Genomic DNA, 3,652 nt, shown 5'->3' on the forward strand with positions numbered 1-3,652 from the left:
CCTGCCCCGGCGTGGGGCGGACCTGCGGGAGCGAAGGGAGGCCCCGCCCATGCGGAGCTGGGCCTGGGTGCTAAGGGTGGGGCTGAGGACCAGCACCCAAGGGGTGGAGGCCTGGTGGATTTAATGCCTGTGCTTCAGTTGGCCAGCCGGAAGTTTCGATTTTCAGTTGAGAAGAGCCAGCTTGTTCTATCCTGGTCTGGCCTGCGAGACTCAGCATTCAGCACTCTCTCCCCTTTCCTCTTGTTCGGCATTTCTCTCCACATTCCATCTCTCCCTCTTCCTCTCCTGGTTTGTGTTTCCTTCCCTCCAACCCCTTTTTTCTGTGCCCCATGAAAAAGCCTTAAAGGTTTTAAAGTGCAGAAGGGAAAAACTTTCTATGACAGCAACCACAGTGCTACCCATCTGACACTTGTCAAGTATTGACTCTCAATACAGCAGCCCTTGGTAGGTATGTATTCTTACTCATTTGGACAGGCTGTAGGTGTGGTGTCTTGGACTCTGGAACCTTGGACTCTGGAATCTTAGCTCTGCATCCTACTAGCTGTGTGTCCTTGGGCAAGTCACTCAACCTCTCGGTGTCTTAGTTGCTTTATCTATAAGGTGGAGGTAATAGTTTCTTCCTCCTGGGGTTGTTGTAAGGATTAAATGAACAATGACTGGTACAGGCAAGCACTGTATATGCGTTAGCTATGATTAGATGTTATTTTACAAAAGAAGAAACCAAGACAAAGAGAGATTGACTTGCTCAAAGTAAAAATTCAAGCCCTCGAGTTCCAATATTGAAGGATTCTATGAGCAAATTTTTTCCACCACTCGTCTGTCAGTTTGTTATACTGTTCTAGCTTGTCTTTTACTGTGATGCTGGAAGCTATGCCACTGGTCTTTCAAATATCAGTGTGGTCACCCATGGTGGACAGCTTTCAGTGGAGCTTCTGGACTAAGACTGACTGGGACAAAGGATGGGGTCATGTCTACTGGCCACTGAAAACCTTATGAATAGCAGTGAAATGTAGTCTGATATAGTGCTGGAAGATAAGCCCCTCAGGTCAGAAGGCACTCAAAATACAACTGGGGAAGAGCTGCCTCCTCAAACTAGAGTTGATCTTAATGATGTGGATGGAGTAAAGCTTTTGGGACCTCCATTTGCTGATGTGGCATGACTCAAAATGAAACAGCTGCAAACATCCATTAATAATTGGAACATGGAAAGTACAAAGTATGAATCTAGGGAAATTGGAAGTTGTCAAGAATGAAATGGATTGCATAAAGATTGATATCCCTATAGGCATTCGTGAGCTGAAATGGACTGGTATTAGTCATTTTGAATTAGACAATCATATGGTCTCCTTGGGAGCTCTGGTGGCATAGTGCTTAAGGCACTTGACTGCTAACCAGAAGGCTGGCGGTGCAAACCCACCAGCCACTCCTTGGAAGGAAAGTTGGGCAATCTACTTCCATAGTGATACTGCCTTGGAAACCCAACGAGGGGTCGATATGAGTTGGATCTGACTCAAAGGCAGTGAGTATGGTCTCCTATGACAGGAATGACAAATTGAAGAGGAATGGCATCACAGTCATTGTTAAAAAGAACATTTCAAGATCTATCCTGAAGTACAATGCTGTCAGTGATAAGATAATACACATACGCCTACAAGGAAGACCAATTACTACTACTATTATTAAAATTTACGCACTAACCACCAAAGCAAAAAATGAAGAAATTGAAGATTTTTACCAACTTTTGCAGTCTGATATTGACCAAATATGCAATCCAGTTGTATTGATGATTACTGGTGGTTAAAATGTGAAAGCTGGAAACAAAGAAGTAGCATCAGTAGTTGGAAAATATGGCCTTGGTGATAGAAATTACGCCAGAGATCGCATGATAGAATTTTGCAAGATCAATTATTTTTTTTTCAACAACATAAATGGCGGCCATACATGTGGACCTCACTGGATAGAATACACAGGAATCAAATCAATTACATCTGTGGAGAGAGGTGATGGAGAAGCTCAATATCATCAGTCAAAACAAGGCCAGGAGCTGTCTGTGGAACAGGCCATCAGTTGCTCATATGTAAGTTCTGGTTGAAGCTGAACAAAATTAAATCAAGTTCACGAGAGCCAAAATACGACCTTGATTATATCCCACCTGCATTTAAAGACCATCTGAAAAATAGATTTGATCCATTGAACACCAGTGATTGAAGACCAGACAAATTGTGGGATGACATCAAGAACATCATACATGAAAAAAGCAAAAGGTCATTAAAAAGACAGGAAAGGCAGACGAGACCAAAATGGATGTCAGAAGAGACTCTGAAACTTATTCTTTAATGGAGAGTAGTTAAGTGAATGGAAGAAATGATGAAGGAAAAGATCTGAAAGACGATTTCAAAGGGCACCTTGAGAAGACAAAGTAAAGTATTATAATGAAACGTGCAAAGACCTGGAGTTAGAAAATCAAAAGGGAAGTACACACTCAGTACTTCTTAAGCTGAAAGAACTGAAGAAAAAATTCAAGCCTCGAGTTTCAATATTGTAGGATTCTATGGGCAAAATATTGAAGAATTCAGGAAAATGGAAATGGAAGGAATGTATAGAGTTACTGCAATGAAAAAAGTTGGTTGACAGTCAACCATTTCAGAAGGTAGTATGGTCTTGGAGGAAGTACAGCAGGAATGCTCCTTAGAAATGAGAATGGTCAGATTTTGTCTCTCATACTTTGGTCATGTTGTCGTAAAGGACCAGTCCCTGGAGAAGGATATCATGCTTGGTAAAGTAGAGGGCCAGGGAAAAAGGGGAAGACCCTCAACAAGATGGATTGACACAGTGGCTGTGACGATGAGCTCAAGCCCAGCAGTGATTGTGAGGATGGCACAGGACCGGGCAGTGTTTCCTTCTGTTGGACATAGAGTTGCTATGAGTCAGAACCAACTCAACAGCACCTAACAACAACAAAGGCCCACAGCCACTATGAGAATCCAGATCTAGGTCAGTTTAATGGCAACATCCACTGGCAGCTGCACAGATCCTGTAGGCTGTGGAGTGGATATTGAGTAGGGCCATTTTCAGTGGTTTTGTTAGCTAAGAAGAAAATTGAGGCAAAGGAGGACCAAGAGTGACTTGACCAGAATCCGTGAAGGGTTTTGATAAGTTGAAACAAATTCCAAATGTCTCCCTAAATCTCTTTTTAAAAGACTGTTTCAATAGCAATAAGTAAATGGCATGGGACAGTGGGTAAAAACACCTTAGAAGTAATATTGCAATGAGAATATTGCAAGGGGAAAGCTGGATGGCTCATTCAGGCTGGTGGGCAGCCTCCTAGGTCCTAGTCAGGTCTCAGGAGATGCTAAGTGTTTTCATTCTCCAACTCTCATTTTTCAATTTCTCTTATCATTAAGTGAATTCTTTTCTCAGCACATTACCTCTGTTTCACTTGCTAGTATTGCTCAGGTTATAGTTTATCTTGTTATATTTATACCACTGTTAGTAGGTTTCTGCTCTATGTTTTCTTTTGTTCTCTATGGAGTTTTCTTTTTTTTTTTTCCTTTTATTTATTTATTTTTAAATTTTATTTTGATTTGGGTGAAGATTTACAGCGTAAATACACTTTTCATACAGCAGTTCACATAATATACTTTGTCTCATG

The sequence above is a fragment of the Orycteropus afer genome, unplaced genomic scaffold, assembly GCF_000298275.1.
Source record: "Orycteropus afer afer isolate SDZICR_OR568_19922 unplaced genomic scaffold, OryAfe1.0 scaffold00387, whole genome shotgun sequence".
Classification (NCBI taxonomy): domain Eukaryota; kingdom Metazoa; phylum Chordata; class Mammalia; order Tubulidentata; family Orycteropodidae; genus Orycteropus; species Orycteropus afer.